The sequence below is a fragment of the Beta vulgaris genome, chromosome 6, assembly GCF_026745355.1.
Source record: "Beta vulgaris subsp. vulgaris cultivar EL10 chromosome 6, EL10.2, whole genome shotgun sequence".
In the NCBI taxonomy this organism is placed as follows: Eukaryota; Viridiplantae; Streptophyta; class Magnoliopsida; order Caryophyllales; family Amaranthaceae; genus Beta; species Beta vulgaris.
Window position 1 is genome coordinate 21,731,782 of NC_079207.1, and position 20,717 is coordinate 21,752,498.

The following is a 20,717-nucleotide window of genomic DNA, read 5'->3' on the forward strand; positions in this document are numbered from 1 at the left end:
AAAAAGCGCAGCCCTTCTAAGAAGAAGGGATGCGCTAGTTTCAACTAACGCAACCCTTTTGCTTAAAAGGGCTGCGCTAGTTTACAAAAAGCGCAGCCCTTCTTAGAAGAAGGGCTGCGCTTTTTGTAAACTAGCGCAACCCTTTTTCTAATTTTTTTTTTGAATTAAATACCCTGCAGCCTGCACACAGTAGCCCTCCCCTCCCTGCCCTGCCCCTGCTCCTGCACACAACTGCCCTTCTAGCACCCACCCCCCACTGCCCCCCCTCCCAGCCCGCACCCCCTAATGCACCCACCCCCACCCACAGCCTCTGCCCACCCCAGCCCACCCCCTGCCCACCCAGCCCACCTTGCCCACCGCCTGCCACACCCTTGCACAGCCTGCACCCCCATCCACACCCACCAGCAGCCCCCACCACCCCACCCCCACCCAAAACCTCCCTTGGACAAAGAAAAAATGCAAATTGCAATACGATAATATATGACAAGTGGAGAAAGGTAATAATTAACTTCAAAATATATTTAATAATGTAAAAAGTGTACATAGAATTGATAGAAACTAGTACAGTCGAGCTAAAATGTCATCTTATGCAATCATCGGTAATGTGGGACGCCAACTTATCCCGAACTTCATCTATTTCTTCTTTGGTGAAGTTCCTCAACCTTGGTGTGGAATTCGCATAAACCTTGCAAAACAACCAAGGAATAAACACATATATAAGAACTCATTTTACCGTAGTTAGTACTTCTAAAAATGACATATACGTTCCCGAAATTCAATCAAAATCAAATGCAAGCCTAAAAGTCTACACACTAGTTATAATATATCTCATATAATCATGTGCAAAGAAAATTTGGGGTTAAATGACTTGATAAGTACATTTTGGGAGCGAAAAGGCCAAAATAGGCCGAAAATGGCCTTTTCGTTACCGAAATGCAACCAACAACAAATGCAAGCCTAAGAATCTACATACTAGTTATATTATGCCTCATATAATCATGTTCAAAGAGAATTGGGGTTAAATCACTTCATACGTACATTTTGGAGCGAAAAGGCCAAATAGGCCGGAAATGGCCTTTTCGTTCCCGAAATGCAACCAACAACATATGCAAGCCTAAGAATCTACATACTAGTTATATTATGCCTCATATAATCATGTTCAAAGAGAATTTGGGGTTAAATCATTTAATAAGTACATTTCGGGAGCGAAAAGGCCAAAATAGGCTGGAAATGGCCTTTTCGTTCCCGAAATGAAACAAACAACATATGCAAGCCTAAGAATCTAACATATATATATATATATATATATATATATATATATATATATATATATATATACTAATTTAATAAGTTACATACATTTTGAAGATCACGAACATGTTTGCAACGGTTGACGATATCGAGCATGAACCTCATGACGTAATACCCACACGCACGTCCACCTACTTGCTTGTATCGGACACTAAAATTCACCAAAGGATGCAATAAATGACATGTCAGATGTGTATTATGTGTTTCTATAAAAGGATGCAAAAAATTACTCATGTTACCTCGACTAAATGCCAAACAGGAGGTTTTGGTTGTCGAAGTCCAGATGCAATAACCCTTTTCATCATAGGCTACCTATTTAACAATGATTTGACTAGTAAGGACCGCAGTCTTTCTTTACGCAATGAATCAAAGTGGTAGACTTCGTTACGTGACAAACATATTGCAATCAGTGTCCAATAGTTCCTACAACAATAAAAGTTATTATTATCGTAGAACAACTAATAGGTCAATTTAATTAAAGTAAAAATGAGTTTAAGAAGCATACGATTCAATGTAAGGAAGAAGAATGATCTTATATCCAAGACGAGAACATGCTTTCAAAGAATCCTTGAGATATGCTTTCAACTCCTTTTGGTTTTGTACGCAACTGTCATCTCGTACTAAGCTTGGACATAACCAACCAAACACTGGCTCACTAGATGGCCTCAAATCATTGTATAATAGCCTGAGAAATCGTATTGATGAAAATAAAACTTACTTATTATGGAAGTTATTAGTTGTATTGAATACTACTTAATTAAGGCATATATGTATATTTATTAATTTATATACTAATAAAGTATTACCTCATGAATGTTTGTATCATGGAAACATTCAACTCTTCCTCAAGTAAGAATTCTTTAATATCAACCTTAGAAATGAAGGTCGATGAATCCTCAAAGTAGTGGAATGGGTGGTGCGACAACTTAATCTCAATCATTTCTTCATCGTCTACATCGCTAGCGCACTCATGTAGCCAAAAGCACGGTTGAGTAAGGCCTTGCACCACCTCGATATCCGTAATGAGTGGAGACTTTGCCGTAGAAACATTTACTTTCTCCACTTGGGCACGTCGGCCTTCCTGAGGTGATCATTGTACCTGATCCTAGTAATTAGTTAAATTAAAAGATATTACTGACAATCATATATAGGAACTATAAAAGAAAACTATGTATATAACTTATGGTAATCATTGTACCTGATCTGATAACAGCACTAATGCACGCGGCCATAGAACATAACTGCCAAGGGCATCAGTCACTGACTGTACACCAACTTCTACATTCGGCAGCGGGAGAGGTACTTTTTCGAAACCGGGCACAATGTCCGAAACGCTAACCACATAGTGAATATCAGCGACTGGCTGGTTGTGCAATCGTACCCGGTCGCTAGGGGGCTGTTGTTGAGTTCCCGATTTTGAGTTTTGAGTGATGACAAACCACATTGAACTATTATATTGCATGCATATTTCTGTTTACATGTATAGGTGCCAAAGTACGAGTTCAATGGATAGAAAGACGAAGCTTGTGAAGCCAAGTCTTGAAGAATTGCATGAAGACCAAGATCATGTTGTAGCATTTAGGTCTTAGATGCAATGTAAGTGGTATAAAGGTGTTGATGCACTATAAAGGTTTGAAACTAGAGAGATGAGTTAGTGGTGGATGACAATAAACCTTGGTTACTTGTCATACACAACTACAAGTAAACTTGGTTGACTGGAACAGTCTGGAAACAGATCTGAACCAGTCCTCTAGGGTTTATATTATACATTCGTATTTTAGAAAAGTTTTCTTTCCGCGCAAAATTGTTTTTCAAAATACACGGATGTATGATTTGAACCATCATAGTTGGTGGTTGGGTCGAACTTCCATAGGTGGAAGTTGGGGAATCATCTTGTGCATAGGTGCATAAGTGATTGAGTGTAATTCTTTTGTTATTCTGAGTGAGTGGAGGACGTAGACTTATTAGAAGTCGAACCTCGTTAAATCCTTGTGTTGTTTATTCATTCCTTTTATTTCCGCTGCTAGAGAACTGTTCCTTTACTGCTCTTACTATAATAAAAAAATCTACAACATTCGGACAAACACTCAATTCACCCCCCCACTTGAGTGTCACTTGCACCTTCAGCTGTGCAGAGCCATAAGCAACGACAATGAAAGTGCCATGACCATCTCCTTGAGCTAATAGCTCACATGGTGTCTCTTCCTTTAAAAAAAACTCTATTCATAGTTAGTCTATGAAACAACATATATATAGTAAACAACTCATGCATTTAAGAACAATAGTTGTGATATTAAATGATTACCGTGAACTCCTGATCTGGATGAGGCTGCGTAGGAACAGGCTGTGTAGGAACACTGCCCTGCGAGAAAGCACCAAAAGTCGGTAAGCCCATCTGCGCCAAAATGGCGTTGAAATTCTGAGTCATCTCTGCTCTGAGCTCCTCCCGAATTTGGGCTTTCATAGCCTCCACATCTATGGAAGCTGCTGAATTGACACTAGAGGCACTGGATTTTGACGTAGAGGTGTATTGATCACCATACACCTTTCTCACCCCGAGGCGGACACCTCCTACGCCCCTCACACGTCCATATTGGTCCCGTCCTAGAGTCTCGTGTAAGGCATCAACTTGTCCTCTAGGAGTGAACTCACCAGTTGCCTCCTTTTCCTTCAAGCCAATCTGCATAAGGATAAGAGAGAAATACTCGTGAGCGCACAAGTTATATTATTATGTATACCTTATCAAAAACTCATAAGATGTACTTACAATGGCATTAGCTATCTGTTTTGTTCCGGGATCAGGCAAGACTCTCTGTCCCTTTGCATCAACCCCGTGCATGGAACACCACCAATCGAGCACTCTATCTGCTTGCCGAGGCTGTGCAACTGTCGTCGTAGAGCTAGTGGTCGACGCGATCGTGGGGTAATGGCTATACATCCACGATTCTCTCGCCTGACCATACGACTGAGCACCTAGATGGTGATAGTACTTCCTAGCTTTTGCATTCGCGCTACTTTTCACGAGATGCCTGAAACACACAAATAAAACAAGGTTAGATATGATGTTATACAATAATATTGGATCTAAAAGTATCAAATCTTAGCTAGTAAAATATTCTTACAACAGCTTCCGGGGTTGTTTTTTGTGCAACAAATGCATGCCACTCCTCAGGTGTGATATGCCCCATATCTGATATGGAAATTGGAGGCGCCTCAAATGATGTGTCCGGTGAAGCCTCAGAAAAAGAATGTGTTGCTCCCCCGTAGATTTTCTTCTTCTTTGTACCCCCGACTTTTCTCCGCTTCGTGATCCAGCCCGACACTAGCTTGGCCTTGAAGTCTCTGAACCTCTGGGCAACCGCAGATAGAAACACATTCTTCTTGGCTTCATCATTTGCAATATTGAATTGATTCTACAAAATACGCATTACACAAATTAGTAAATATTACATAGTATATTTAACTAAAGTGTTAAGATTCTAAACGTTATTGTACGCGAAGCTTACCATAGTATCTTCCAAATCATCTTTTTCAAAGACTCGGGCACCTCTTTCCATGAGTGGAGAATGGAGAGCTTATGCATGCAAATCCCAACTTGCATGGCATACTTTGACGCCATTTTCCACAAGGTTGCCCCAAATGATCATACTCCAAAGTCATTAGGGTGGGTTTCCCAAGTGACTTTGTAGGTCCCTTCCTTTCCTCTTTTTCGTCTCCAAGTTCTTACTTGGCCTTTGTAAACCTTTTTCTTCATGGCGAGCCTTAACCAATTGCCGCCGTTCCTTTTCGTAATCAAAACACTCATCCTCGGTAGTGTGTTCCGCGCTCGTATCTGTATGCACCTCTGCCATGTCCCTGAAATTGTACATACATACGCATTAATAAAAAAAAATTAAAAATTAAGTCACTTGGAAGGGGGGCAGTAGGGGGAGGGCAGTGGGGGTGTGCGAGTAGGGGGAGGGCAGTGGGGTGGGAAGGGGGCCAGTGGGGGGTGGGCAGTGGGGGAAGAGGGGGTAGTGGGGCTAGGAAGGGGGCAGTAGGGGAGGGGTGCAGCAGGGGGAGGGGCAGTGCAGGGAGGGAGGGTGCAGTGCAGCAGGGGGAGGGGGAAGGGGAGGGTGCAGTGCAGTGCAGTGCAGGGAGGGGAGGGGTGCAGTGCAGCAGGGGGAGGGGCAGCAGGGGGAGGGGGCAGCAGGAGGAGGGGAGGTGCAGTGCAGGGAAGGGAGGGTGCAGCAGGGGGAGGGGTCAGTGCGGGGAGCGGTGCAGCAGGGGAAGGGGGGCAGCTGGGGAGGGGGAGGGGTGCAGTGCGGGGAGCGGTGCAGCAGGGGAAGGGGGGGCAGCTGGGGGAGGGGGAGCGGTGCAGTGCAGGGAGGGGGAGGGGTGCAGCAAAGGGAGGGGGGTAGCAGGGGGAGGGGGGAAGTGGGAGGGTGGGGGAGGGGTGCAACGGGAGCGAAAAGGCCAAAATAGGCCGGAAATGGCCTTTTCATTCCCGAAATGCAACCAACAATAAATTAAAGCCTAACAATCTACATAATAGTTATATTATACCTCATATAATCATGTTCAAAGAAAATTTGGGTTAAATAACTTGATAAGTACATTTTGGGAGCGAAAAGGCCAAAATAGGCCAAAATAGGCCAGAAATGGCCTTTTCGTTCCCGAAATGCAACTAACAACAAATTGAAGCCTAAAAATCTACATACTAGTTATATTATACCTCATATAATCATGTTCAAAGAAAATTTGGGGTCAAATCACTTGATAAGTACATTTTGGGAGCGAAAAGGCCAAAATAGGCAAAAATAGGTCGGAAATGGCCTTTTCGTTCCCGAAATGCGACCAACAACAAATTAAAGCCTAACAAGCTACATATTAGTTATATTATACCTCATATAATCATGTTCAAAGAAAATTTGGGGTCAAATCACTTCATAAGTACATTATGGGAGCGAAAAGGCCAAAATAGGCCGGAAATGGCCTTTTCGTTTCCGAAATGCAACCAACAACAAATTAAAGCCTAAGTATCTACATACTAGTTATATTATACCTCATATAATCATTTTCAAAGAAAATTTGGGGTTAAATCACTTGATAAGTACATTTTGGGAGCGAAAAGGCCAAAATAGGTCGGAAACGGCCTTTTCGTTCCCGAAATGCAACCAACAACAAATTAAAGCCTAAGAATCTACATACTAGTTATATTATGCCTCATATAATGATGTTCAAAGAGAATTTGGGGTTAAATCACTTGATAAGTACATTTTGGGAGCGAAAAGGCCAAAATAGGTCGGAAATGGCCTTTTCGTTCCCGAAATGTAACCTACAACAAATTAAAGCCTAACAATCTACATACTAGTTATATTATACCTCATATAATCATGTTCAAAGAGAATTTGAAGTTAAATGAGTTGATAAGTACATTTTGGGAGCGAAAAGGCCAAAATAGGTCGGAAATGACCTTTTCGTTCCCAAAATGCAACCAACAACAAATTAAAGCCTAATAATCTACACACTAATTATATTATGCCTCATATAATCATGTTCAAAGAGAATTTGGGGTTAAATGACTCGATAAGTACGATTTGGGAGCAAAAAGGCCAAATAGTTACAAATTGGAGAAATTACACAGACCTGAGTTTATGTCTCATGATTTATTGAGCTTCCGCCGTTTCTTAGGATCCTCAAGTACATGTATCCCTTCCGTGTGATCTACACGCATATAGTTCTCCGACATATTCACATCATCTTCCACATAATTTGAGGATAGGTAAAAGGGGGGAGGTCCTCAAATGCATCATATTCTTCCTCATTATCAACATCACCAATACCGAGGATACTCCTTTTACCAGGTACAACAATTGACCACTTATGATCAGCAGGATCAGTTACAAAAAATACTTGTTTGACTTGTGATGCAATTACAAATGGCTCCTCAGTTTCACGTAGACGACTAAGGTCAAGAAGAGTGAATCCGCAAGGATCATCGTTTCTTACACAACGTCGATTATCGTCAACCCACTTGCAACATAAGAGGCAAATATTAAAATTACTGATCTCTTCACCCACAATCCCTTGAATATATTACCTTCTGGTTGTGCGGGATTTCGAACTTTATCCTTCAAAGTTCCCATATATCTCTCAAAAGGATAGCACCACCTCAAAAAACTGGACCACACAGCTTAATTTCTCGAACTAGATGGACAATGAGATGGACCATAATGTCAAAGAATGCGGGGGGGAAATACATCTCAAATTTGCATAGAGTTTCAACTACTCTGCTGCAAGGAATCGAGGGTCGACGGGTCTAGGACTTTGCTGCAGATTGAATGAAAAAATGAACACAGTTCTGTAATGGTGTGCCTCACATGCTTTGGAAGTATCCCACGAATTGCAATCGGTAAGAATACTTGCATCATGACATGACAATCGTGCGATTTCATACTCGATAACTTCAACTCACCATTTAAGGTAACAAAGCGCTTCATATTCGATGAGTAGCCAGTAGGGACCTTAATGCCATACAATGACTCGCAAAAAATCCGTTTCTCTGCACGCGACATCGTGTAGCAAGCTGGTGGCAAATAATTCTTCTCCGAATCCTCCACCTTTTTACTTTTGAGTTTCATCATCAACCCTTTCCTCCCCTCTTTTCTTCTTCCTTTCCCTTTTCTGAGCCCACAACTCTGGTCGAATCCCCTCTTTTTCCAAGTAAAGTCGTGACGCCTTAACATCTTTTGTCTTCCCGGAATATTCATAAGTGTCGCGATAATAGCTTCACAAACATTCTTCTCTATGTGCATGACATCCAAACAATGTCTGACCTTTAGATCTTTCCAATATGGGAGTTTCCAAAAAATGGACTGTTTTTTCCATAATCCTGTAGGTCATCAACCTCACTAGCAGGTTTACCAAAGACTGTTTCAATGCCCTTCACCTGATTATAAACTTCAGTACCAGTTAATGGTCTATGAGCAACTTCTTCTTCAACCGTCCCATCGAATGCCTTCTTCTTAAACCGATAGGGATGGTCGCGGCTGAGGAGCCTTCGTGTGCGCATATACACATGTTTGCAGCCCTTAAGGTGTGTAGATTTCATGTCATCTAAACAAATCGGGCAAGGTTGTTTTCCTTTAGTCTTATACCCAGATAAGTTCCCATAAGCTGGATAATCGTTCATAGTACAAAAAAGCATGGCACGCAGAGTGAACATCTCATTAGCATACGCATCAAATACTAACACTCCTTCGTTCCACATCTTCTGTAAATCTTCAACAAGCGGCTGAAGGTATACATCTATGTCATTTCCAGGTTGTTTGGGCCCCGATATAAGAAGCGACAACATCATGTACTTGCGTTTCATGCACAACCAAGGAGGCAAGTTGTAAACCACTAAAACTACTGGCCATGTACTATGCTGCGAGCTGAGATTGCCAAAAGGGTTCATGCCATCCGTACATAATCCAAGCCTCAGATTCCTATCCTCATTACCAAATGACTTATGCACCCTGTCGATAGTTTTCCACTCAGGCGAATCAGCCGGATGCTTGAGCAGACCGTCTTTCTTCCTACGATCTGCATGCCACCTCAAATTCTTCGCATCTCCTTTAATTGAGAACATGCGCTTAAATCTAGGTATTATGGGTAGATACCACAACACCTTGGCTGGTGGGCCTTCACTACCTCCAGCTCCTTCACGCTTGTACCTCGACAATCCACAACGTGGACACTCATGTAAATGCTCATACTCATTACGATAAAGCACACAATCGTTAGGACAAGCATGTATCCGCTCGTACTCTAAACCCAAAGGACACATCAGCTTCTTCGCATAATAGTACGACTTTGGCAGTTCATTTCCATCAGGGAGCATCTCAGCTAAAACTTCCAACAACGATGTGAAACTAGAGTCCGTCCAACCAGCGTTCGACTTAATGTTGAACAGTGTTACAACACGCGGAAAGTTTGGTGTACTTTGTACAACCTGGATACAACGGCTTTTCAGCAGCCTGAGACATAGACTCAAAAATACGAGGTCGTCTACACGACTGATCTTCAACCTCGTGTATCATCTCGTCTACCCGATCCTATCTCATCTCCTAATTCATCATCCAAATTCTCATCCCCTAAGTCATCATCATCCTTCTTTTTTTCTTCACGTACATCATTCTTTACTCCAGAGCTTCCCATATACCTCCCCGCTCACCATGCCAAACCATACTGGTATTGAGGCCTAAACCCACGGCGAAAGACATGCTCCCTAACCACATGTATACTACTAACCTTGCTCACATTTCTACAATCCAAACAAGGACAATAAAAGTCGACTGCTCCAGAGGATGTTTGATATTCTAATGCACTTCTACAGAATTCCGAGACCCCATTCACAAACTCAATCGATTCACGACTACCATACATCCAAGTACGATCCATCTCATTCAAGAAGACCACCTCTAATAATTAAACACAACATTCATTATAATGCATCAATCATTATTAAAGTACTACACTCACATATTCAAATCACACACGTATACAACAAGCTAAGATAGTGACATGTTCAATTGTATGCATGCAGTCAAAGGTCCTTATCACTCCAACCTAACCCATCCTTGGACGTCTAATCTCACTAGTGAATATATGCCAACTTTTCAATTCTAAGGAAAATCCGGCAGCATTTCCCTACAGTTCTCCAAGTACACAATGTAGATAATTGCTTATCTACATATGTACCCAGAGAACAATGTAGAGAAACGATAAGCCAAGATTTTCCTCAGAATTGAAAAGAAGACACACATTCACCACCTAAGTGAGATCAAACGTCCAAGAACAGTCCCAAACCGGGGACTATTCAAGACTTACTCCTAATGAGTAAGTCTTGAACGGGTATCTAGGCATATATGATGATGATTCAAACAACTTAGATTTCATATATATGCTAAATCACATTGCGTTTTCATACAATCTCATATCAACAAATAATATATATACATTTATAAAAAATACATATACATTCAATAATTATCAACTTTGTCTACATGTTAAAGTAGTTACTTTAACACCAACGACAAGCAATGAAGAGAAAACTTCCTTAGCCTCTTCTTCCTACAATTGACAAAACCCACATTGCACATTATTAATTCAATTAAGAAAAACAAAAGTAACTTAAAAACAAGATTAATTCATACCTAATTAACCACTCAAATGGTGGAGAAGAGAAGAGAAGAGAAGGGTAGTGGTGGGTGGCGTGCAAGGTGGTGGAGCAGTAGAGTTAGATCGCGCAAAGTGTGGAGCAATATGGGTGGCGCGCAGCAGTGGTGTGGGCAGCAGTGGCGTCAGCAGCAGTGGTGTGGGCAGCAGTGGCGTCAGCAGCACTGGCGTGGGCAGCAGTGGTGGTCGCGCAAAGTGGTGGAGCAATGTGGGTGGTGGTGGTGCACTCGAATTAGGGCTCGCAAGGTGGTGGTGGTGCACTCGATTTTTCGCTCGTAATTCTCTAAGAGGAAAGTGGGAAAAATAGAGTTGGAGTAATGGGATACTGTACATGCGCGCTTCAATAATAAAAAAAAATTGAACGAATGGCTGCACCTTTTTAAAAAAGCGCAGCCCTTCACTCTGAAAAGGGCTGTGCTTTTTCAAAAAGCGCAGCCCTTCTCAAAGTGAAGGGTTGCGCTTTTTTAAAAGCGCAACCCTTCTAATGTGAGAAGGGCTGCGCTTTTGCTGAAGGGTTGCGCTTTGCTTCAAAAGCGCAACCCTTCTGTTATGTAGGGCACCCCTTCACTAATAGGGCTGTGCTTTTATCAAAAGCGCAGCCCTTCCTGCGCAGCCCTTCCTTTTTTTCCCCTAGTGTTAGTTGTAAACCCTAGTTTTTATTCTTCTTCATTAATTCATGAGTTTCATTAGTTTCTTTCATTGATTTCTTTGATTATGTTTTTATTTGTAGATTTAGATTTCATTATTTATTTCATGATAGAGTAGTTATTATTTCTAGTGTTTGGGAATCCATGTTTATATAATATGATTTCATTGATATTTATTCATGGTTTGATTAGTTATTGATTTCTCTAATTGTTTGATTTTGTTTAAATATTGTTAATATCGAGTCATAGATCGAGAGATAGTACTCTTTAGAGGTTTACCTATAATTAGCAAATCTGATTATGTTGAGCGACCGTACTAGCATATGTTGATTTGAGAGCGTTAATGCCTGACCAAGGATTAACCTATGCTCTAGATATATGATTAATTGAACTGTGATGATACTTTGATAGTTTATAAGTATAAATATGGTGAACCATTGCCCCAGATCTTTTTAATTTGATTTTCGTAGTTTGATTAGTTTAGAACTTTAATTCAATTATTTATCATCTTGTTCAGTTTCTCCATACCTTAGAAACTATATTAAAACGACCATCTCTCTGTGGATTCGACCCTACTTACCCTATTACATTGTTAGAAGGTTTTACAGGAATTATGTTTGACAGGTGTACGACAGCCTATCAAAATTTTGGCGCCGTTGCCGGGGAGACGGTATGGTTTTATTTAGTTTTTATTGTTGGTGAAATTAAACTGTGTATATATATATTTTTCTTTCTCTTTGTAAAAGGTTTTTTTTGTTGTTTTTCTCTCTGTTTTAGTTTGCTGTTATGGAGTCGTATAATTATAGTTCAGATGGGGATGTTTTTTCTAATTATCAAGGGCAATATGATTATTTTTGGTATTATAATGCGAATAATTATGTTTCTGATGCATCTTATGATTGTCAAAATTTACAAAATCTGTGCATGAATTCCTATGAATATTCTCATTACCCGAATGAGTCTTATGTGCCTGATTATACCCAATGTTATCAACCTGAAGAGAATAATTATTTTCAACCTGAAACATCAGAGCGTCAGGAACTTTTTGACATGATGAAAGAGTATATTGTTAAACAACATGAAGATTTAATTGAATTATCTCATGAATACCAAAACATAGCGAAATCTATTGAATTTCTTGTTGTGCAGCAATCTACTAACCAACAGGTGATACTTGATGATACTGATATTAGTGTTGAGAATTATAATTCGGAAGATAAAGGTATTGATTTGACTCACGATAATTTAGTAGAAGGTAAGGGTGTAATTGGTGGAGTGGGTAGTTTGTGTTTCTATGTTGACGAATCTGTAGTTGAAAGTGAAGTGTCTGACACTTTTTCGATAAACTTTTAATCTGCATATAAGTCTAAAGTTGAGAGTGAAATAGTGCATGAGTCTTTGTCGGTTCCATCTGATACTGTTTTTGAATCTCATGTTCCATTCTCTTAAAAACTTGGCGTTATTCCTTCATCTCCTAATGTACATTTAGTTTCTTTTTCTTCTTTTGAGTCATGTAAACAGACTAAAAAATTTTCTTTTACTTTTTCTTGTAAATATAATTTTTTCTTTGATTTGTCTTTTTGTAGTTTTAGTAATTCTTTAGTACTAACTTTAATTTTTTCATTTTTTCTTTCTGTTCTTATATAATATGCTCTGAGATGTCTGCAGGAACATATGATAAGCTTCTTAGAGCATTGAACTATTATGAATGATCTACTAATCTTAAGCGGTCATGCAAGACTTGAAATTAGCGTTTCTTGGGAGGCAACCCGAGTTTTAACTTAGTTTTTTTCTTCTTTTCTTTAATTTTTATTTTGATTTTTTTTGTCATTCTTTTTGTGTGATTTTTGGTGTGTTTTTATTGGTTCTTGTGATTGTAGGTGGAAATTGGATTTGAAAAGGATATTAAAGCAAAGAAATAAAAACAAGGAGCATTAGCACTGTAGCAGCGCCCAGTAGGCAGTAGACACCAAGACCCGGCCGTGGGTTTCATCCCCACGCCATGCCTGGCCCGTGGCTCCCCTTTCCATCTTGTCGCATAAACCAACACCTTTCACCTCCTCTGCAAACCACCACCATAGCCTCACAGGTCATTCGGCACCAGCGGACCACCACTGACCCTGCACACCAGACTCCTCGCACCACCCTCACCCACCAGCGCGACATCATCACTACACACGACTCCACTCCTCTTTTCGAACCCTTTCTCCCCACCTCTGCATCTTTCGCCATCATCGCAGACCACTGTTTGCTCGTAGGCGTTTCTCCGATTCTTTGAACCACCGTCACCACAAAAAAAAATCACCGGCACCCACCACGATGCCATACCCGCATCCTCTGTCTCCTCTTCACAAACTACCCCGCTCGCCAACACGAGCGACCCGTCGGCTTCCTGCTCACCGCCCAAATGGTGCTAGTCGCGACCCACGCCACCACCGTCTGTCTGTCCACCTGTGCACTACTTGCTCCGACCGCCTACCACCCTCCTACGGCCTGCCTTCTCATGGCACTACCGCACCTTCTTATTTCTTCTTTCTTTCATCTTCTTTTTCTGTTCTTTTGTAAATCATTTAATCTATTGTCTTTTCTTCTTTTCTTTTGCTTTTCAATTTTATTTTATTATTACTTTTCACCCATGATTTTCTAATTTTTTTTATCAATGATTGTTATAGGATTCTGTTCAGAAGGCCCCAAATTGATTCAAGTTCACCTTCGTGAAGCATTACGACATAATTTTTGAGAATATTTGAGTCTTCTCCCAATTAATTGGGTTGTACACATCTTTTCTCACCTATAATTGTTGTTAATGTCCATCTCATATTTTTTTTTGGATTTTTGTTTTGATGCCATCTTGTTGAGAATCTTGTACATTAATTGAATTATTAGTTTGCCGGATTTTCAGGATTTGTGTGTAGTTTTTGTGGTGTTGTGGCTTTTGGTGGGCGACTTTGGTGATTTGGTGATCCAGGGGTTGGTTTTCGTTCCTTTTCTGAACTGGTTTATGCAGTGAGGACACTGCATATTCTAGGTTGGGGGAGGAATATTCTATCATTTATTTGCTTTTTAGCGTAGATTTCATTACTTTCGTAGGATGTTGCACGGTTTGTACTGCTTATTAGGAGTAGAAGTTTACGTGTAACCAAAAAAATTGTACAGCTTTCTTAGTTACATTAGCATATATTATCTCATTTAGATTTCATCTCATTTTAGTTGCATCTATTGGACTACTGCTAAGAGTTTTTGAGAACCTTGTTGATGTTTTACTACATTTGTTAAGTGTCACTCATCTTGTTCATGATACTTCATAGCACGATTGTTTCGCAACTGATTGTTTGTGGTAAGATTGATTGATCTCTCTCTGGCTCGATTTAACATTACTATGCAGACATCTTAACCTAAGTGAGTTTTTGTGTCTATAAACTGACGTATATGTGTCAGTTATGTTCTTTCATGTGTGATTAGTTCCTCGTTGCATTCATCTTAACTTTGACTTGGTACTCCTTGATATTTGATAGTGCATACATTTTGATATGATTGAGGCGTTTCATTTGATGATCTTAGCTCCAGAGTTATTCTTATTTTCATATCATCCTTCCTTTAGCCCCACTGAGCCTTTTCTGACTTTGTTCGATTGTTACCTACATTACAAGCCTTGACCTCATTTGATTCTTGTCCCAAGCCTAGCTTGGGGGAGCGAGTATTAGTTTTGTTTTGGTTTGTATTGAATTGAAGTGCTCTATTTGTGGTTAGAAGGATGGAAACGTATGTTTAATGAGCTTCAAATTTGAAATGAAAGTTTGAAAAAAATAAGAAACACAACAAAAGGTGAAAAATGAAATGAAAAAGAAGTGAAAAAAAAAAGAAGTGAAAAAGAGTCGTGAATAAAGTGAGATAAAAGGGTTATGATTGAATTTATTGAATGAAAAGTGTTGTTGATCATATTTGGAGATTGTTGGTTGTTGTAGGGAGTTGTTATGACCTTTCATGGTCATGTTTTTAATTATATGATGCTCCCCCTCATTGGTTTTTCCACCACAATTTCCAAATTATTTCCATACCTTTAACCTCAGCCCCATTACAATCCTTAAAAGTCCTCTTGATCATTATGTATTGTATTGTTGAGTATTAAGTGAGTCAAAATGTCAAAGTTAAAGAGTATTTGCTTCATCTGAGTCGACTTATGTAGGTTGAGAGTCATTATTTAACCCTTAAACACATGAGAGATTTGATTGCACATAACTATAGTGAGGTCTGTCATGTTTGGTTAAACTCGGTTTGGGAGAGATGGTTTGTGGAATAATGATTGGAGAGTCGATTGCGATACATGAGATGCTATGCGGCTTTGTTCGAGCTTGTTTCGATGCTTGGCTTATGTAATGATTATATCTCTTGTGTTTTCAATTGAGTGTTTAGCCCTGTTGTAGTCCTATATTGTAGGTTGTCTAACTTTTCCGCGTCTATGTCTTATTGCTTAAGGAAAAGCAATGGTTTAGCTTGGGGAGTTTGATAAGTCATTTTTATATCTAGTTTTTAGGTGCATTTAGGTTGCATTTTAGAGCATTTAGTTTCATATGTAGGTTCATTATTGCATCATATTCGTAAGTTATGTTATTCTAATCCTATTCGGTGTGTTTTCTTGTTCTTGATGAATTTCAGGTAATGAGAACATATTTGGAGTATGATTAGCTAAAATCGTGGATTAGGAGCACTTGGAAAGAAGTTACAATGAATAAGGATCGTATGGATATGTTAGAAATTTGAGCAAAAACAAAGCGAAAAATCATTAGAAGAGATGTAAAAAAGGAGTCACGTTTACTTTTATTATCATAACTTTTGATGTGCTTATTAAAATATAGTAATTCCAGCATATTTGCAAACTAGACTTGAAGAGATTTCCAACAATAGGTGGCACGCTCCGAGGAGACTTCTAGTCAATGAGTTATGCCTTTTGAAAGATTGCACTGTTTCTCCTGGAATCTGCCACGCGTATGCGCGGATCACTAATCCCCCATTAATGATTTAATTAAGACTTTCCTTATCTTGTAAATGACTTTCCTAGTCATATTAGGTTAGGGTATATTATTTAGATTAGTTTTCATTCTTTCTCTTTCCTCTCCCCTTCAAGTTATTTTTGAGTTTTAGGTTTTAGTTTTCTCTCCTCTTTTTCTCTTTAGTTTATAGTTGTAAACCCTAGATTTTATTCTTCTTCATTAATTCATGAGTTTCATTAGTTTCTTTCATTGATCTCTTTGATTATGTTTTTTTTTGTAGATTTAGATTTCATTATTTGTTTCATGATAGAGTAGTTATTATTTCTAGGGTTTGGGAATCCATGTTTATATAATATGATTTGATTGATATTTATTCATTGATTAGTTATTGATTTCTCTAATTGATTAGTGTTTTATTGTTAATCTTGCAATCTGATCAATTGTTTGAATTTGATCAAATATTGCTAATATCGAGTCATAGATCGAGAGATAGTACTCTTTAGAGGTTTACCTACAATTAGCAAATCGGATTATGTTGAGCGACCGTACTAGCATATGTTGATTTGAGAGCGTTAATGCCTGACCAAGGATTAACCTATGCTCTAGATATATGATTAATTGAACTGCGATGATATTTTGATAGTTTATAAGTATAAACATGGTGAACCATTGCCCTAGATCTTTTTAATTTGATTTTCGTACATTGATTAGTTTAGAACTTTAATTCAATTATTCCTCATCTTGTTCAGTTTCTCCATACCTTAGAAACTATATTAAAAAGACCATCTCTCTGTGGATTCGATCCTACTTACCCTACTACATTGTTAATTAGAAAATTTTGCAGGAATTATTTTTGACGGGTGTACGACAGCCTATCAGTTGGCTAGGGGATACTTATGAGTGGGAGATGTCTTTATTAGCTAGAGTAATTCCTTCTCCCCCAACTTACATTACACCACCTCCATATTATTCTAATTATCACTTTACTCTCATGATATTTTGTCTTGTGATGTGATTTTAGTGAATGATTTCACCCCCTCACCCCAATATGAATATGATTATTATACTCAAAATTCTCATCCCCAACCGTACATTTATAATGATGATGATGCGGGTTGTATAGAGAATGAGAGTTATGAGGATGATGATCAAATTATAGGAGATCTCAATGTGATGGATATTTTAAAGGAGGAAGAAACCTTGGTTGAAAAACCTTTCTTTGAGAAGTCTATAGATGTGAGTTATGTGATTTATAAGTCTTTGTCGGTTCCACATATTGTTTTTGAGTTTCATGTTCCTTTGTCTCAAAAGTTTGACCTCTTTCCTTCTTTTTCTATATTATATCCTCCTTAATTTCATATTTCTCCCTCTTTGGATGACTCCTATGATCATGAAATTTATGTACATTCGATTTCTTCCCAACCTGTTAGGTCATACAAAAAGATTAATACTTTTTTTTTCTTCCTTCTCTTGAGGATATAACTTTTTCTTTGATTTTATTTTCTTTTTGCAGGTCTTGTAGAAAATTAGAACTGATTTTTTTTACATTTTCTTCTGTATATCATTTGCTTTTTTGTGAGATGCATGCAAATTCATTTGACTAACTACTAAGGGTGTTGATGAGCTATTCTTGGGAGGCAACCCAAGTTTTCAAACCTTATTTTTTTCGTTTTAATTTTAGATTTAGGAAAATATATATTTTTTTATTTGATTAAGAACTTATAAAATTTCTGCAAATTGTGATCCAGGGGTTGTATTCCTATTATTCATTGAGGTTAATTTATTAGGTACTTCATCTTATGCTATGTGAAAAGGTCCAATTACAGAAAGCTCTAGAGAGAGAATAGAAAGAGAGAGAGCTCTCAAGATGGGGTTTACACAACCCCGACCACCGGAATCTCCCAAATTGTACATCTCTCCTCTGCCTTGCTCAAGACCTCAATCACCCATGGCTCACAACTCCACAAACTCAATCGCCCACCTGTCTACCGCACTCTGCGCGATTCTTTTTCGCAAATCTCAAGTGAAGAAGGTGACTACTCATCTTCCCCAGACATCGTTCCAGCCAAGCCGACATAGCCAACACCTTCGAACTACCCAGCACCGACGACGCAAGTGGTTGTCAATCCAGGTAAGTTTTATCTCTCCTTTACTAAATTCATTAATATTGATTAATTATAAAAGTGCAACAAAATTTCTGAATTACAAAGAAGAAATCAGGCAAAATTTCCAATTGCTATATATTATGATCAAAACTCCTTGTGGGTCTTCTGTTTTTAGTAGGTATGTCAGCTTAAATGATCGAATTTCATGGAATTCGCCTCAGTATGGTAGCCACCTATGGAGGTTTTGTCAAATTTATCAATTGGCCTTGTGTTCATATGGAATTCAATTTGACATTGTTGTAATATTGTAGTTCAGTCTTGCAATACTAAGTATCGTTACATTTTTATAATTGCTTTATCTGTTCACCTCACAAGGCTTGATGGCTTATATTCCTGTTGATATAATCTTATGTTATGCACCATACGATCAAGAAGTTGTAAATTGGTTGCAATGCATATTCATAGAGTGGGTTAATATACTGAAAATATATGTTGTTAGTTTCTACTATCTGGAAACATTGACACAATTACACCATGATACTACTGTTTATATGCACATTCGATGCAACACCATCGTTATATGTACCGCCTCCCAGTCGGGGAAATTAATAAGGCTATAATTACATGGTACTGACATTGTTATATTTTTCTATGTGCCATATCATCACCCGCCACGACACCTCAATATGGGTGCGCTATTGGAAAAATATATTGTCATTGTTAAGCAATATAACACATATTGAAATGGTCTCTGCTATTAGATTATCGCTCTATGAGTATCTAACAGTGATTGGATAACTGACATAATTGGCTTGCAATTACTAATATGTATGATTTATCTCATGCCAAAGCCACGACACTGTAGAAAGAGTTCTCTCTTTGCGATTGTATAAGCCTAATTGTGATTGTGTTATGCCGAACTCTGTGAGTAAATGTCAATTTACCATTATTGTCCCGACTTTTGGGACTGGCGATAGCCTTGCCCAGCATCAATTCGATGCCTGTCTAGACACTTGTTGTCTTTGAAACGTTATATGCTCAATCACTATGAAAACTACTGTGGGAAGCAACGCAAAGTCCTTGGAAAGCTCATACATTGTCACACTATACGACTGATATATGTATTCAAAATGAAACATAATTTTATGTACTCTAATGGTTTTGGATTGGAACTCTCTATTATCCTTGCAATAACTCTACGCGATTGGTTTTTGACCTAGCAAAATTTGTGATGCTACCCAGGCATACGACGTTTTCGACAATCGAATAGTATGTTAAATATATATCTTCCATGAAAATTATTAGTTGGAATATTCAAGGTGCTAAAAACAAATGCATTTAGTGAGATTCTTTTTCTCACTCGAAAATACAAACCGATATTGTAATTATATTGAAACCATGAGCTCAAAAGTAAATCGAGCAAAAGATTCTTTCTACCCTGGGTTTTGATGATATACTCATTATAGACCGATTGGACATAGTGGTGGAATATGGGTACTATGGAAAATGACGCTTATTCATTACACCGCAAACATCATCGCCGTTTGGCTCACTTTATAGTTCAAGAAAATGCTCATCTTTTACTTTTTGGCTTACTGGTATTTATGCTCCTGCCCAAAACATTGATAAAGCTCCATTTTGGACAATATAACTGAATTTTTCTCCAGTCTTCACCTTCCATGGTGCCTTATTGGAGATTTTAATGAACTCTTCACATCAGTGACAAAAAGGGGGGAATTATGCCACCCCTTTACGTTGTCAAATTCTTTCGGACTTCCTTTTCTCTTGTCAGGCCCAAGATGTTTGCAGCCATTCGAATGTATTCTCTTGGAGAAAAAAACATAACGACCAGTATATATATGAAAACTTGACCGTTGTTTAGTTCTCCCCAATGGGCTTCAAAGTATCGAAATTCATTTCTTCAATATGATGCTTATACTTGCTCTGATCATGCACCTATAATATTAACTACAACTCAAGTAAGACAATATAACCAGCCAGATTTCGGTTCCAAAATGCATGGACTAATGACCCTACTACAAGAAAAATTGTTACAAATATTGGCACCGACAACATTCACGTTCGCATTTTTATAATATAACCCGAAAATTCAGTTTATTAAACAAGAACTGAAAGTATGGGCAAGGAAAAAATTTGGACATGTCCAACAAAAACTGGAACAAAATCATACTAGATTAGAAAATGTCCAACAACAATTACTCCAGTTTCCTAGCAATCCTCATATTGAGCAACACTTAGGACGACTAGTTCGCCAAGAGAACGACTATTAACTTTCACCCAAAAGTTTGGGGGAAATATTCTCGAAAACAATGGTTGACAAAAGGAGATCGTAACTCTGCGTTTTTTCATTCCAAAATTACTGCTAAATTCAAACGTCAACGCATTTTGTGTATTAAAAACATTTGAATCAATGGGTCGATTCCCCGAATGAAATACAC